The sequence below is a fragment of the Pteropus vampyrus genome, unplaced genomic scaffold (assembly GCF_000151845.1).
Source record: "Pteropus vampyrus isolate Shadow unplaced genomic scaffold, Pvam_2.0 Scaffold103, whole genome shotgun sequence".
In the NCBI taxonomy this organism is placed as follows: domain Eukaryota; kingdom Metazoa; phylum Chordata; class Mammalia; order Chiroptera; family Pteropodidae; genus Pteropus; species Pteropus vampyrus.
In genome coordinates, this window is record NW_011888884.1 from 3,467,504 (window position 1) to 3,484,407 (window position 16,904).

Genomic DNA, 16,904 nt, shown 5'->3' on the forward strand with positions numbered 1-16,904 from the left:
GAGATTCACTGCAAGATTTTCAACAGATATTCAGTAGTATAGATTTTCAATGCAAGAAAATACAAGAAAATCTATACTCCACTATATTAGGAAGTCAAAGGAAAAAATAATAATTTGATCATTACAGAAGAGGCTGGACATTATTTGATGAAATTTAAAATCCATTTCTAATAAACATGTTTTAGTAAGTTTATATATATATTTTAGTGTTATGCTTAATGATAAAGCATTAGAAAAATTCAAGTCAACAACCAAACAAGGGCTATCACTATTACCTAGCATTGTGGAAATCCTAGCTGATGCATTTGTATTACAAAAAATAAAATAAAATAAGAGAGAAAACAATTGGAAAAGAGATAAAATTTCCAAAATTTCCAAATAAAGTAAAATGCCCAGGTGAACATTTTCACTTTCTACTTAATAATTTAAAATTTTTTCAACAAGACTTTATTACTTTAATTTCTAAAACGACCATCAAGTGATTATCAATGGCTTCATTACCTCAGATTACTAAGAATGTTGGCTCTTCTGCCAATCCTTGCAGGGCATTTGGTCTTGTCCAAAATATCCATGAGTATATTTGGTCTATGCCAAATGGTCCTTGATTTTTGGTCCTGTCAAAAATGTCCACGTTTAGAAAATGTCCTTGTGTTCAAAGATCCCAGAACGTTTATTTATGCTTTTGGTTTACATAAAAAATATTATTATTTTTTACTGGTCCAGTGATTGTGTTGTGGCTGTAGTGGCAGTAATAACCCTTCCTGGTGATCGAGGAGGAGGAGCCTAGCTGGTCCTGGCACATGGGGTTAGGTAGACAGGATATTTTGGACAAGACTGAATATAAAGGACCTTTGGTGTGAACCAAAGGTCTACTGTGGACATTCTGATCAGGACTAAACGTCCACCAGTCTTGTCGACCCTGGTATTCTTTTTTTCCACCCTGTTTGGAACTCTTAAATGACTCCTTAAGTCAATGATCTTAGATGATTGATATCCAGTGATTTTTAGGAACTCCAGGCTTAAGGTCATGAAGATAATTTTTAATTGATTATATCCACATATAATTAAAGAAGTTGTTCCACCCATGCATTTAAAAGTTTTTTTTAGTTCTGTGAAAAGAAATGATACAGTCTATCTGTATCATTATGCAGGTGGAGGGAAAATAACGAGAATGAACTTCTGAAATCAAATTACAAAGCTTAATGTGTTGTCTTTCCCTCGTAACTGTTTAGAAAAATTTCAACCTTCAATCTGTCTAAATCAGTATTTCCTCCTGAAACTTCTCTTTGCCTACCCTCAGATTGGTGTCCCTACAAATTCATGATTTCAGTTCCACCTAGTAATCTGATGTTTATCTCTTCCATTCTGTGTCTAATTGAGAAGAGGAAGAGGTTTCCATCTTGTCTACTTTTACCTTCCTCATCCCCACAGGTACCCATCCTTTCCCTCCCCTCTTGCCACAGTGGAAAGCGTGCTCCCACTCCCCACTCCCCAAAGCTGGGTTTTCAACGTAAGCTCTTGATCCAATCCTCTCCTGTCTCATTTGGGAGCCCAGCTGATCTGCATTTTCAATTTCTTTCTGACTACTAGCTAAGTCATTCCCATCTTAAATTCCTTCCCATCCAAGAGGAAAACCAACACACACACACACACACACACACACACACACACACACACACACACACACACGCACACCCACTTACTCCATGTTCCTCTGGCCCATTGTCTTCCCTGAGGTACAATCAAAGCCACCTAGCGTTGAATCCCAACTCTATGATTTATAAGCTATATGAATCCTTGACAAACTATATAAACTTCCCAAACCTCTTTCCTCATCCACACAAAGACATCTGTATTTCACAGGGTTGTTGTATGGAATAATCTGGATAATGAACATAAAGCATTTGGCACAGTTCCTGGCATATAGGAAGACTAGATTATAATTGCCATTATTACCACTAATCCTCCTTTTTTTACAAACTGCTTTCACGCTCCCAACTTCTTCAGCCCTCTGCATCTGGCTTTTGTAACTACCTTTCTGCTAAAACAAATTCACCATGGTCAGGAACTGTCTCCTTAGGACCAATGAAAGGGCACTTTCTACTCCCTACCTCACTTAACCATTACTTCCACACTATTCTCCACCATCGCTCACACTCTCCTTCAAATAACTCTCTCCCCTGGATACTCAGCACCCTCTCCAACCTCATCCCTTCCCCAGCACCACCAATTTGCATCCATCTTTCAGTCTCATTTTAGACTAAGGTTTCTCAATCTTGGCTCCACTGACATTTGGGGCCAGACCATTGTTCGTTGTGGGGGAAGCTGTCCTGGGCACTGGAGGATGTCTAGCAGCATCCCCGGCCTGTACCCACAAGATGCCAGTAGCATCTCTCTCCCCCACCCCCTCTGTCCCCAGTAGGTGCCACCAAGGTGCTTGCACTGGTCTCACTGGAGACACTGAGGGGAAAATCATCCCAAGTTCAAAATCACTCCCTCTAAAAAGCCCTGCCTGGTGCCTCAGGGATGGGTTGAGACCTTTCTAGGCATTTTTGAATCACCCAAGCATTTTTCATACATACCACCTGCCTAAGGGCCCATCTCCCCACCCTGACCTGTGAGTTCCTTGAAAGCAGGGACTGTGTGCTGTTCAACCCAGGCCCTGGCCAGGGTCTGAACCTTACATACTCTTCTTCCTCCATTTGGAAATAAGTTTATCGTAAGACATACTTTAATAGAGATTAAACAACTCCATGCACACTAAATATAAACTCTGATTGTAACATGTATCTCTTTAAAAAAAAAAAAAGTTTCTTAGTATCCAAGAAATAAGGAATCAGGTTGAACTGATGGACTGTATGTGTTTGTGTGAAGGAGTGTGAGGAGTGGGGGGAGCTGCTGAGGATCAGAATTAGAGAAAGGCTTCAGCTTCTGTCCCATATGGCCATGAGTTAGGGGCCTGGCTTGTGGCTGGCGGCTCTTCTAAGGTAGATCAGCAGGACCCTTCTGCTGGCCTCTTTCCCACTGAATTCTCAAGCACAAGTCATCTCCTTCCCTAATTTCAACACTGTCCTTTCCTAAGACTTCCTAGCTGATTTGGAATGATATATTTCCACCTTCATCCCCCCTTTCTCACATCCTTGTGCATATTTCTATGCTCCTTATAATGTTCCTGCCTCTGGCAATGAAATTTCAAAGAGTGTCCTTACAAAATACTGTTTTCACTCATAAACCAGTACTGCATTCCAGAAGTCTGGTCTATTTGGGAGATGAGAAACGTCAGGATTGAAAAGAACTAACTGGTCTATAAAAAGTTTATTTCTTTGGAATTACTCAAAAAAGTAAGTCTTTAAAGACCCACATAGGAAAGTAGAATGAGCCCCACTGATGGCTAAGCTTCACACAGTACAGGCAAAGCTCTCCTGTCACCAAAGCTAAGAACCCAGTTCCTTTGCCTGCATTGCAACACCTGTGCTTTTCCTTAAGGTATTCTTCGGAGAAGCAGTCCTTAACATTTACAGACAGCAAAAAAATAAGGTGTAAATCAATGCATAGTCTGTTGCTATTTAAATGATGATGATGATGATGATGGTGATGATGATGATGATGATATATGTTAGCATGTAAGTATAGGAAAACAATCAGAAGATATATTCCCCAAACAGTGAAATTTTCTCTGGGGGTAGGGTTAAAAAGGACTTTCACTTTCTCTGAATTCTAACTTCCATAGTGTTTGTATATAATTTTTATTAGTATGTTGGTTTTACAAGCTGGAAATTATTTTTAAAGTTGAAGTGTTTTTAGAGAAATAGGTAAACAGACTAAATAATCTCCCTTAAAAAAAAATCCCCAGGTCCAACAAGTCAGCCCACATTTTAGGGAATGTGTGGGTGTGTGATCACTTCAGTGTTTAAATACTTAATGTGTCCACACAATACTGCAGCCACATGAACAAAAGCAGCATAGCCAAGACTGACCACAGAACACTAACTGCCTGTTAGCAAATAGACCATCCATCAGTGCTTTGCTAGCTCTCTTCATAAACATCAGACAGGAGCAGTTGTGTCACATACAACAGCAGGAACATATATTTGAACACAAACTTTAGTCAATCAGTCGACCCCACCGACTGACCATTCCATCTCATGTTCAGTTTTGTTCCATGAGGCCTTATGGAGGATAAAGCTCTGTCCTCAAGGGACTGTCCACTTTACCTTATAGCCCAAAACATGTAAAAACATCTTAAATGTCTCCCTAGGAAACAATGGAAGCAATATAATCTATAACTCCTAGAGATATGTGGGATACCAGTCATGAGCACCTCACCCCATAACTCAGATAAGGTGGGAAATCTGAGGCTCAATGAGGTGAAGTCTGGCTTAGAAGTGTCCTGTCATTGCCAAGGTCCATTTCGTCACACATCTAAATGGGTCAAGAGGAAGTCATTGACCTGGTACTCTCTGCCCTCATTTAAAAGAAAAATCATTTTCAATGGAGACAAAGACACATATATTTATTGATCAGCTACCATGTGCCAACACCATCCATTTACTGAACATTTGAGTGCCTACTAGGTAGCTAGTATGGTTCTGGACATCAAAGAAAAAGAAGAAACATGAACGGACAAATGGCAGATACAAAGCATGCTCTTGGCACAAGACTAACCAAAAAAATTAGAGAATGAAGAATTCTAAATACTTTATAATGAAGTGTGGCCTATTATGGTACAGGTTCCAAGTACAAAGATGATTAGGACAGCTGGGAAAGCAAATGACATTGTGGGTCCATGAGTTTGATAATGAATGTTCTTGAAAGCCAGGCAGCAAGCCTGGGTCAGTAGGACTAGCATAGATTTTAGCAAAGAAAGATAACAGCACCTCACTCTAGTAGTCAAGATCTGGCTTAACTGCCTACCAACTGATCTCAGGCAAGATGCAGAACTGCTTCCTCACCTGTATAATGGGACTAAAAAGATCCATCTCACTGGGATTAAATAAGATAACATCTATGGAGTCTCAAATGTCAGATCTTTCCCTCCCTCCCTTCATTAGAGAGTGACAGGGAACTCTTATCATCTTTCATCAGGGGAATGTGATATAATGAAAGCTATGTCCTCTCAAGATTATTTTGGCAACACTATGAAGAACTTCTGGGGGCAGGAGCTGGGGAGAGAGAGTGGTGAGACACAAGCTGCTAAAGCAGCTGCCGAGATGGTTCGGGGATGAGATGAAGTAGGTCTGGGCCAGGAAGATGCACTGGGGGGTAAAGAGGAGGGGGTCGAACCTAAACAATATTTAGAAGGGCGAAACATCAGAAGCTAATTCTGTCTGTGAACTTCATCTAATAACCAGGTCACCACTTTCTAACCCATCAAGAGTAACTAATGAGATAGAGTATAAGCTCAATTTTTTTAAAAAACGTGTCAAGAACAGTTAGCTCCTCAGTGATAGATAAAACATACTTTTAACTGCATTTTAAAAAGATCAATGCCATTGAAAGTGCAGAATATCGCCCAAGAACTTTAAGAAGCAACGGTTCTTAGGCTGGAGTACTTTAACCAGATGGTTCTTCACAGATGGGGCATCAACCTAGGATGATGGCATTCTTATATATTTTCTATTCACCTAGATAACAAGGAAATGACCCAGACCAGCACTGCCAGAAAGAAATGTAATACAAGCCACATATGTAATTTACAAGTTTCTAGCAGCCAGAAAAAGGTGTATTTAATTTCAATAAGTCTATTTAGCCAAACATATACAAAAATATTATTTTAACACGTAATCAATATAAACATGTATTAATGACATATTTTACTGTTTTTTTCCCTACTAAGTTTCAAAATTCAGCATATTTTGGACTTACAGCAACATCTCCATTCTGACATCAGGCACATTTCAAGTGCTCAACAGCTACATGTGGCTCAGGGCTACTACTACCCTGGGCAGTGCAGACTTAGACAACCTTGAAGGATCCCTTTGAACAAAGTACTTACTCAATAGAGTTTTCAGTGGGACTCACCTTGAGGTAGTTACCTACTGCAGCTGAACATCTGGCATGAGACTTAAAATGCTAATCTAATCACATCTGTTCCCTGGCTTACAGCCCTGCAATAATATCTTTACATTTTCCTTAAGATAAAGACTAACCAGTTAGGGATCCCTCCCATTCAAAAAGGAAAGTCTGTCACACGAAGTTTTATGGATTCTTGAAATAATATCTTGATATCTTATTCCTAGAATAACAGAGATACGACCTTCCTCAAAGCACACTCTACCTATATTGTCAAGCTGGTCCTTTTCGTAATGCACCAACATCAGAGCTGATCCAGTTGAAAAACACCTTTGGCCAACAAGGACTATTTTGAACTTGGCAGTTGGCCTACCTAGCAGCACCCAGCATGGTAGTTTTGAGCATGAGCTTGGGAGTCCACCTGCCTGAGTTTGAATCCAGTTACTAAATAATCGTCTGATCTTTACTCACCTGTAAAAGGTGGTAAAAAAAAATGGTAATTCTTATTTCATAGGATTATAGTAAGAATGAAATGAGGTAATACATAAAAATCTTTTGGGCATATGGTCTGTTGCCAATAATTCTTAGGCATTATTTTCATGGACTTCTCTAGTCCTCCAGAAATGCCAGTATCATGTTTCTCAACAACCTCAGAGAAGTTTGTAGGTAACATTGCACAATGAAAAGGGCACAGATGACCTGCATTCTCATCACCTTGCTGACACCTAACACTGATGTGAATGCATGCAAATTATTTAACCTGTCTGAGCCTCTGTTTCTTCATAGGCTAAACAGGAACAATAAAATTGCATCCACTGCACAATAATATAGTGAAGATTAAATTAGACAACAAACACAATAGATAATCTGGCCCTAGAAAATAGTGTCTGACTTTTCATGAGTGCCAATAGCATCTTCCTTTCCCTTCTGTCAGAGTGTGTTGCTTTGAAAACATTCTGGGAAAGAGTTGGGGTACTTATCTTCTGAGTGAAGCAAAGACAAAGGGAAACTACTATGACAGGACCGTTATTTCAGTGGTCATCTGTTATCTTACCAAATCTTTACCATGTCCTTAATCATCACTAAAATCCATCCTACATAAGCCATAGCAAGCCAGCTTGGCCACTGGCTCTAAATGGGACTATTCTATGAAGAGTGTGGTGATTTCCTTCCATGATGATACATCCTCACAAGGTTAGAGGATGTCTCCTGAATATCCTCAACTTCCTTTAAAAGGCTACAAAAGTATTTGTCATTCATGGGTGAGTCATCCATGGAGTACTGGAAAGGGCTGGTCAGAAGACAAGATTTGGGACTTTGTCCTGGCTTTCAACCAGCTGTGACTTTGGGGAAGTCACTTGATGTCTGTGGGTCACAGAGAGCAAATCTGCTTCATGAAGTTGTTGTGGAGAACAAATTTACCTAACATATACTGAGAGTCTTTGGTCTGATTTATAAAAAGCTTTGCACATTAAGGTAAAGCAGGGATTAGTCATTTAAACCTGACTTCTACACTTTTGTGTGTTGGTAGTATATTCTGGGAATCTGCTCTGAGATAGAAGGGGACTCATACTTTACATGACTGGTGACATCTCCTACTTTCTTCTCCTGTTCCAAAGTCAGAACTGGAGAACCAAACCTCTGAGTTTGAGAGCAGGAATAGGATGAGGCAAAGGCGAGGAGCCTGGGGCCAGTGTGACTCATGGCTGTGGAATTCATTAAGGAGTGGAATGCTCTCTGCATTTCTCTTCCATGTCAAGTCTCAGGGTTAGCAAGGTACACATGACAGCATATTTCTTTGCAGACCAAATATTATTGATATATGCATCCATACATGCCTATGTGTGACTGTGTGTGCCTCCAGACACAAATGCAAACATCTAAGCAAATCATTCCTCTGTTAGGTTGTAGAAAACTAGAAACCAGCTTTATGTTTTGAGAAAAGGTGTTTTAGAAAGTATGGTGTCTCTTCCGGTTGTCTTTTTCTCCACTGACTCAGAGTTTGGCAAATTAAACTCTTTTGATGTGATTAAATTTTTAATAAGAAATCTAAGTGAAAAGAAAGAGAATTCCTTATATAAGCCATTAAAATTCTCAAACATTGTAAGACTCTGAGGTTGTGGTGTTAGGATGGGACGTGATGGTATGCAGGTTGTATAAGAATCTTAATAATTCTGGAATTTAAAAAAATATAGTCAAAAAATATAGTCGAAACCCCCAAATCAAATAAAACCTGTATTACATGCTCATGTATAGAGCTATGTAATCTTTCATCCAAGTTGCACATCTATTAAAGATGCCAGTATTATTCTAGAACAATAGGAAAGAACCTTGAAAGGGACATTCCAAATACCTCGTGCTTGGATTCTCTCACACAGCTGTAGTTATACAACTCCATTAAATCAGTGGCTAATAATTTTCAAATGGTCTGTTAGTTCTACCAATGACCTTGGGCCACCACCAATTTCAGACCTCATCTTCATGTCTTAATCAACAGTCTCCAACGGAATTCCCTCCTCTTTCTATAGAGAAATGCATTTTGGAGAGGATCAATCACATAACTTCTTTGTCGTTAGGGAATTTGTATAATGTGGAATTTAACCTATAAATCTGAATCTTCCTGAGAGGAAGATGATTCCTCTGAGATTTCCTTCTCTAACCCAAGGTGAGAACTAAACCATCCCCCTATCCCCCACCCCGGCTCCCTCTTGTTGAACAGAACAGAATGCATGGATGGGTCTCTCAGAGCTCTGGAAAACTCTCTTGAATGTGCTTGATCAACAATGGGAACTCATCCAGAGCAAAAAAAAAAAAAAAAAAGCCAGGAAAATAGATCTAAGCTCCTTCAAATAAATCTACCAAAATATCACTTTCTCTAAAATGAAGGGTGTGGAGAGGAAAAGAACTTATAAAAGTGATTTCATTTTCAGATGTGATTTATTAATGGGACTGAAGATGATTTTGAGAGAAATCAAAACCATGAAAACAAGAGTGCCAAGACCAAAAGGAATGTCCTTTTCTTAGGCTTGGAACCGAAAATATTTTTCTCTCTCGTGACCATCTTAACTTCAAAAGCAGAAGCAAGGAATGTCAACCGTATGGAGCTCCGCTGGCCGCTTACTATGTTTCCATTCTTTCCACAGAGAAGGGGAAAGGCAGCCCATTGTGTGTCTCTGCCAACAACGATGAAAAAAAAAATCACTTGTTTTTAAACTTTCAGAGGACACAGATAACTCAGGGAGAATAAAACACAGAGATGAATAAAGATTATTTTGAAATTAAATGTTATGGAAAAATCAAGAAAGTCAGAGATTAGAGAAATGTCAGAACTTCCAGTAACAAAAGCCTGGGCTTCATAGTTCATGTGCTAGAGAAACGCATTTTTTTTTTCTTTTGCCTCTTTTTGTCATTTCTTCAGTACTTTTGTTCCAGGAAGACCTTTTCTTCGTTACTGCAAAAATATCAAACAGTCTTCCATTTCCTAGAAACTGATCATCTCCTTTTCCAGCCAGTGTATTCTCTGTTCCACCTTTGGCTTTTTACTAATTTTCATCAAATTAACTCAAAATCTTGATTTTCTGCACTAGCCACATTCTTTGTCAAAAAAAACAAAACAAAACAAAAAAAAAACAAAAAAACCCCCCAAAAAACTCCTTGCCTTATTCTTGACTCAATCAGAAAGGTACAGAGGAAACCATGGGATATTAAAATGCCATTTAGTCTTTAAGAATAAAGGTGAGAAAGCAGCTCAGGGCATCTCTTTGTTCACTACTGGTGGCAATTCTCCAGGCAAAAATATTCAGTAATCTCATGATAATTGGACAACACAGTCCTTCATGCACTTCTTATGACGCAATATCGTTTCATGTCACAGCATGATGCAAGTGACGTGAACTTTGGAGTAGAGGACAAAGACAAGGAATGACCTCTGGAATTCCATATCAAAGCATATGTCTTCTGACCTAGACACCTTTGGCTAATCTGAGACATTCACTCATACTATGAAAGTAAGCCTAAGGGTCAGTGTGAGTGGAAACAAGACTCAAATATTTCTCATCACAAATGGTATTTGGCCTAACTGCATAATAAAACAACTGTATGGTCATGGTTATGGACAGAGGGAAAGAACTACAGAAGGTGGTTATGATATTTGGTTGAGAGGTTTCATGTGCCATGTAGTGTACTAGCTTTTTACATGCTTGAAAAGCGACTGTAGAAATGGATGAAGGAATTTTCTTAAAGATGTCTGGGAAACTCTTCCAAACCGATAGGATCACCAGTGTTCCTGAAAGAGGGACTTTAGGTGTTGCTGGGTCGATGACTGGAATTTTTGAAGTACATACATGCAAATGATGGTGGAACACAGGCTGATAACAGATTTAATGAGTAAAGCTTTCAAAGTCAAAGCCAGGAAAGCCTTACAGTATATAGTTTTTACTGACTAAAGAACTAAATGCCATCATCGGATTTTATAAACTTTTAGCAGAATGTCATGCAATGATGCATAGGTTGACCAGTGCAGAAAAAACCTAACTTAAGAATCCTCTAGGCATTTTGGAAAGATGGCAGCTGGAATAAGAGATCAATGTGGAATCTAGTCTAGAGCATAAAGTACTCAAAGATGCAGTCATGCCCATTAGTTGGTTTGGAGATACATATACATCAATGCTATCTGCAGCTTAAGGGAGTGATCCTGCATCCTGACCACCTGGGTATCCCAATGTGTTTGAAAGAATGAATATATGACAAGACATCTGTCCAAGTAGCTTTATTTGGGAGAGCTGATCTTCAGCAATTAGGGAGAGCACAGAAGCCAAACAGAATGCATTACAATGCAGCATGTGAAGTGTGGCAATGTGTTACATCTGCAGACTACTGGAGATGTAAATACTAGATTAGGAGCTTCTAGAAGCTCTTTCATTTCTGTAATCTCCAGCATTTAGTACAAACACTAGCAAATAGTCAAATGCTCAATAAACGTTTCAACGAATGATCAAATGAATGAATAAGAGTGAAAGACAAATAAGCCTGGTGTCCAGCATTCAAAAACAGAGAAACAGCTGTCTTTTTCCAACTAACCAAGAAGAGTCTGAGCAGAGAAAGGCTGTGCAACACCAATGGCGGCCACAAATCAAAGAGAAGGGCAGGGGATGCGCAGTCTGACAAAGAGAGTCCGCTGGGCCCGTTCCCTTTTAACCGCACTCCCCCCTACATATACCACAGCCCATCACTGGCATTACTTTCAAATCCAAAAGTCAGCAGCAGCGACAGCAACAACCTGAGCTCGTTAACGATCACAACAGGGGAGCAAAGAGATGGGAAAGTTTTACAAGATAAATGGAGAGGCAGCAATTTCTGAGGCCTCTCTTTTAAAAGGGGTGGGGAGGAAGGGTGTGTTCACAGGGAGTGAAGTACTGACTTCCACCTAGGTGCCCCATTAGGCCAATATTTTGCAAAACCAGGTGTGTGCAATTTGCTTATTAAAGTTCTCACCCTGGGGCAACTGACAAGGCTCATCAGTCCTGGGAGACATGTGCCATGACCCCAAGGCAAGTTAAAGCATATCCGGGAATATTTTAGGCGAGAAAGAGAATCTTTTTGTTAAAGTGAAAGGGGATCATTTTGCTGAAACAACTGACTGGGAGGAAAAAGAATTACGAGTGGTTTGTTCCCAGTTTTGTGTAGAAATTACACCATTATCTTCTAAAATAAAGGCTCAGCGTTAGATTGAGGTTCAAGAAGGAGCAAGGGAAACATTTTATTGAGGATTCTGTAAGTGGTGGCACTTCAAAAGAAAATGTTCCAGCAGAGGGCAAAAGCTCCAAGGTGAGCTGCCTTGCCTACTTGCTAAGAGGTGCATGAGTCAACACTCTTGAACACCAAGGTCTCTTAGAAATCTAGATGCCTATCCCTCCTCATTGGCTAACGTGGTGGGGGAGAGGAACAGATGTGCAGTGGCCAGTAAGAACAGACGGCAGTGGCACTGCTTAAGAGGGGCTGCCTGTTGTTGAAGATGCTAAAAAAAATAGAAAGGCTTACATTCTGTTTTCCAGACCAGCCATGAGGGGCAAATGAACACACCTGCACGGGAAATGACAGGGCCTTTTCTATGTTGATATCAATGACATTCATCTCAAATTAGATGTTAACAGATTGCTTGCGAAATATAGCTCCTTCCCTGCCAAATACTGACCCTATTCAGGGCCAAGTACTTCCATACACACTTTGTTCATACGTAAGACAACCATGGCAGAGCTCAGGTGGTAGGTGCCTCATAGCCTACAGATCGACAAAGTCGCATTTACAGAACAACTCTCATGAGCCTAGCACTGTGCTAGACAATCACAAACTCACAGCGTTCTTTAGATTGCCAGGCACATTTATGCCCCATATGGGTCTTTACGATGCTTTTTTTGGAAACAGAAAGGGTTCCAAAATTATACTTAAAACCTTGTGAGGGGCATATTACAAGAAAATTTATGACCCAAGTTTTTCCTTCTAAATTTACTGCATAAACTTACATAAGACTATTCCAAAAAGTCCTCTTTAATCACAGTTTCATCATTCTAACTACACGACAGCTATAGATCCTAAGATGTGACAAGGTAACCATGCCCCCAGTGGATTTCGCGATCAACAGTTCATTTTCCTCATTAAAGAAAAGAGAGAAAGTACAGGGGGGAAATGTATAGCATGGGTTTGGCTTTATTCCTCAAGACCTAAGAGGTCTGCGCTAACTTAACGCTGTAGTTACCTTGGGCAAGTCTTTTAAATGTTCTTGGATTTGATTTCTCTGGCCATAAAATGAGATCAAATAAATAACCCAAGGTTCCTTCTAGTTTCAAAGTCACCTGTGCTGTAACAGGTTGGAAACCTCTCAAGAAGTACCTTGGAGCAGGAACGGTCAGGGTACCAGGGGTCTAGCATGGATCTCTTCCACAACTTCGCTGTGTGACCTTGGGCAAGGTTAGGACCTTCCTGAACCACCTACGGAGGGAAGGGATTTAGTAGATGGTCCATGAGGTCCCACAAAGCATGTAGGGGATGAGAGGCAAACTGTGAACAACATGTAGAACAGGTAAGAAGGTGATAGTGAAAAAGGGATCCAAGGGTCATGACCCCTCACAATATCAAGGTCAGACTATACAAACGACACAGAAAGAGAGCTCTTCGGACTAGCTGATAAAAACCATGTGAAAACCCTATCACTGGTTCAAATGTCTATTTAACAACTTGGTGATCTTGGGTAAGTCACTTGGATAAGCTGTCCTGAATGAGAGTCTCCTCCTGACTAAATATCCCCTTCAATGGTTTAAAACTTTGGGACATAGGAAGTCCTCACGAACACCAAGTGAGAAAGTGTTTTGGAAGGAAGTAAGGCTGTGATTTTAAAACACATAATTGTAAGGGACAGCAACTATGGGGAAGTGCCACCTCCTATCATTTACCCTCTCCCACCTACAGCAGGCTTTCTCCGCTTGATCTCTACGCTCTTTTCCAACAAGCCTAGACAAGGCACAGAGTCCTCAAAGCCAAGCTCCAGGCAGTCTCTACCAATCAATCGAAATTGGCACAAGAAACAGAAGCTATTTGCCAACACTGTTGTAGTGGAATAAGCATAGACGGCCAAGGCAGGAAACCGAAATTTCATTCCAGGCCTCCCTAACTAACTTCTTACATTGTGGACTTTGGACGCATCACTTTAGCCTCTCCAGGGCTGCAGGATGAAGGGCTTGGGCAGGATCATTCTATAGGTCCATTCCAGCCTGGAATTTCATCTCTTTGAATATAGCTAGTGACTTGCCATTCATGGTACACGATGGTAACTCCTTCCCTTTAGAACCCTGTCTCCTTCTGTTCTTTGTAGCAGACATGCTGCGTACCCAAGCATCAAGTTTTAGAATGTGCTCCCAGACCATGTCTGGATCCTCAAGGCAGCACCCTGGCATTTTATTTATAAAACTGGGATCCAGTAACATTGCCAACATGCAGTGGCTTGAATTCTGAGCGCTGGATACCCTTGAGTCATTATCAACTTTCGAAACAGGCAGCACATTCGCTCAGCTGAACAGGAAAACATTTCAAGCTTTAAAATACTTTTGGATTTACAGACACACACTGGAGTCACGAAAAGACAAAGAAAGCTTAAAGAGTGGTCTGGTGAGGTAACAATCTCAACCACCTTCTCGCCACCCCACCCTCATTTTTCTTTTGTACTAAATCAGTAATATTCAATGCATCATTATGCAGCTACTACCTCCTATGCTAAGGCCAACAAACCACCTTCTTGGGTATGAGTTACCTCTTGATTACGATTTAGTAAAATACAAACTATTGAAGTCTGTGACTTTATTTAAAACAGGCATCACACATCTTTTAGGCTACCTTGAGCACACTTTACCTTTTCCTGGGGAAAACAAAAGCCTCCATCAATCTAGATGAGGAAACATCCAAAGAGCAAATCATCATGAGAACTCATGACTCTCTCTGGTATTCCCTCCTTCTCTTCAAGTGGCTTAAGTGAGGGTAGGGAGTAAAGATGGAGGTGAAAACTGGAAATACTTATGAATCAGATGAGTTGAACACGCCAAGCAGTCTTCTACATCAGTCCCCTGTGCAGGATAGCCCATTCAAGTTGTCCTTGTTCTAAAGTCTTGATGGCGGCATGAGCTCTGCACCATATGCCTAAAGGGTGATCTAATGCTATTGCTGCTGCAGCTGGAACAGGACAGGATCGTTTGCACGGTGATCTGAGTCACTTCTTAGCAACACCTCAGAGTTAATAAGATCACATGTTCAGCTGCTACTTAAAGCCCTGGAGGCACTTCAACCTCTTAACTTGGGTAAGCATTAGAAGCCTAGTAGGTAGTGTCCAACTCCTCAAAATAACTTTGAAGAGACTATCTTCCATTCTTGGAGCTTCTAAGCATGCCAAGGACATGACCATAATTTCTTAGGCCATGACCACTGTTTTCTGTTGCTAACAAATTACCGTTGATAAGAGAAATTATCTCAACTTTCTTCTTTCTACTCGTTTCTTCTCTTCCTCTTCTAAAACAAGACTCTTGTCACACACTATGAGACCTTTAAAGTTTGAAGAAAGGATAGAGAAAGAACATCAAATACCCTTAACGTGACTTGTGCTGCAGCTACTCTAACGCGTGCAGAGTTCTTTGAGGCAGTAGTGGTAATAGTTGTGGGGATAGACAACATGTAAAGAAAAGAAACAATTTCCCTGAATTTTCTTAGGAAGCCAAAGTGTCTGATCTGTCAAATTTTACTAGAAGGTCATTTTTTCTTTTTGTTGTGATTAATGCAGAGAACACCCTTAAAAGGTTATGTTGACCACACACATTGCTTTGAAGCAGCATCTTCTTTCCAAGTTACTTCTTATCTTTTGAGGCAGTGTTTACTTAGATGGTTCAGTCATTTGTTCATCTACTAACTGTACATTAAGATCAACTACTTATCAGGCACACTATTAGACCCCAGATCAGGGTGATCCTATAGTCAAGGTTACTCTGATTCACAAATGGGTCAGCTAGCTGTGGCCCAGTATCAGAGGCAAAAGCTTCAAACCAAGCCAGGTGGGCAGCCATATGATGTATGTCCTCGGTCAACAAGTATGTCTCTTTATTGTTAACTGAAAAAGAAAACAAAAAAAAACCGAAACAAAACAAAAACCCAGAAGCTAAGTTGCATGAATCAGTAGCAATTTCTTTGTATGCAGAAATCATCATAGTATAACTTCTCTTTGTTTCTATCAAAGGTATTAATATGAAAATCTGTATCCAATTTAACTGATGAATGACAGATATTCTGCCAACATTGTCTCCATGGTGGGAGGGATGCAGTGGGGGATGATGATGGTGGTGGAGCATAGTAAGTAGCCTGCCACTAAGATGACATTTCCCAAACCCAAATCACTTGGTATACAGTACCCTTAAGGTGCCCTGGAGGTAACGAATTCCTGGGTAAGAAAAGACGAAAGCCTATTCCATAGCTCAAATTATTAGCAGCTACAAATATCAAGTTCTGACAGCATTTCTTTTCCTTTTCTTACTTCTCACATGTGAGACATTAAAGCACAGTGGCAGCTTCTTCCCCTCTTGCTGGCCTAATGACACCGAATTCCCAAGAATAGTGGGTTCCTAAATTTGGCTTCTAGGGTCCCACCTTAGCCCTTCTGAATCATTCTCCTGTGGTAGAACCTACAAATCTATTTTTAATAACCTCTTTTTTGTTTCTAATTTCTCAGAATGATTCTGAAAATCAGTCTGGTTTAGGAATCACTGCCCCATACTACAATTATGGTGAATTAAAAAAAAAATGTAATAGAAAACTGTCCACTCCATCCCACCCCACCCCACACACTTGTGGTTTGTCAGACATTCTCTCTATAAGCAATGGAGAGAACAGAACAGCTTCCTCCACTACCACCCAAATATCAAGCAATTAGCAGACTAGACCCACAGATTCCTCACATTCTGCAGCTGTTAAAATAAACACTGTGTCTGGTGCAAAGTTTGCTCAGCAGCCCCCATAACTGTGTGGGCTCCCCATCCATCTAAATGAATAAGCCAAGGCTACTGATTCCAGGTAAAATGATCAATAAGTCAAAGGAGACTTAGTCGTCGACTCTGGACTCCTTCCAAACAAAAGATTTATTAATCCCTTGCTGGCAATACAAAATTAATAATACAAAAGCAAAATCACCTGCCATTAGCCAAATCTAATCTAATCATTCTTTGCACTAATAATTTTACTCAGGGTACTTCAACATCAAACTTGGCCTAGCATGCATAAGAAATGAACTCATGATGCAGGCCTTATGTACATGGTACTCTGGGCAAATGCAACTCCTTAGAATGGGCTGGGATGAAACGCGAGGA

At 40.3% G+C, this 16,904-nt stretch overlaps 1 protein-coding gene across 14 annotated transcripts in view; it reads right to left on the reverse strand.

Moving 5' to 3' along the window:
* The window catches only part of ZNF462 (zinc finger protein 462), a 129,267-nt gene that overhangs the window by 92,631 nt on the left and 19,732 nt on the right, over positions 1-16,904 (reverse strand). Inside the window, exon 2 of one of the 14 annotated variants that reach the window (XM_023533474.1) lies at positions 502-614. The exons of the other annotated variants lie outside the window; for them this stretch is intronic. The gene's annotated coding sequence lies outside the window, so the exon portion shown is untranslated. The remainder of the gene's footprint in view (positions 1-501; positions 615-16,904) is intronic. 14 annotated transcript variants of the gene reach the window in all.